Below are 874 nucleotides of genomic sequence, written 5' to 3' on the forward strand. Positions count from 1 at the left end.
CCAATAAAGATTACAATAGATATTTATTTAAAGTTAATACATTTGCAGCCCAAATAGTTCTTAAATTATACATTTCAGGTTTAACCAAGTTCATATGAATACTTTGAGGACAGCTGCATCCACAGATTTCAATTACATGATTACTTCTTTGTCCATTCGTCTTTCTCCTTTCTTTCCCGTCTCTCTCTTTTCTTTCAGGTATGGTTCAAGGTAGAATTTTTCCTCCTCAAATTTTGTCCACTGTTCTTTAGGCAAGATCGGCTGCCTCATGGACAGGTTCAGTGCTTTCTTCATGTGAAACAACCAGTCACTATATAGTCTCTCAGGAAGTCTTCTTATGGCTTCTTTTACATCTTCATTCTCATAGATCGTATCATATTGCATTAACCCGAGCTTATTGCAATACCATTTTCAGATACCATCCAGCCAACAGCCTGATCCTGCAACGGTGGACCTGCCAGCCATTTTGATCTGAGAGTGAAGCGTTGCCTACTGTGTTTTCATTTTTTAATAAGTACAATACACATAGGAGAGTGAAAAAAGTATTACTATTAGGATTCCAGTTCACACATACACTGGAACTGAAATTCTCTTTCAAACAAATATGTTTTTAAAATGTCTCTGTGGTCAGTGGGTGGCTGCAGGCAAGTTCTCTCGGTAATATTCTTGTCTTAGTCATATTGTTGTTAAGTGCCAACGAGTTGGTTCTGATTCATAGCATACCTGGTTAGGATTTCCAAGGAGCAGCTGGTGGGTTTGAATTGCCAAACTTGTGGTTCAAATCAACCTTGTAGTCAGTGCATTATCCTGCAGTGCCACACAGGGCACAAGTCTTGTTTAGGGTATCTTAAAGAAAATAAAAAGGTCCAATGAA

At 38.2% G+C, this 874-nt stretch overlaps 1 pseudogene; it reads right to left on the bottom strand.

The window, feature by feature from the left end:
- Nucleotides 1-140: 140 nt before the first annotated feature.
- On the bottom strand, nt 141-465 carry LOC102836529 (annotated as a pseudogene).
- Nucleotides 466-874: the final 409 nt, after the last annotated feature.

Source organism: Chrysochloris asiatica, unplaced genomic scaffold (genome assembly GCF_000296735.1).
Source record: "Chrysochloris asiatica unplaced genomic scaffold, ChrAsi1.0 scaffold00024, whole genome shotgun sequence".
NCBI lineage: Eukaryota > Metazoa > Chordata > Mammalia > Afrosoricida > Chrysochloridae > Chrysochloris > Chrysochloris asiatica.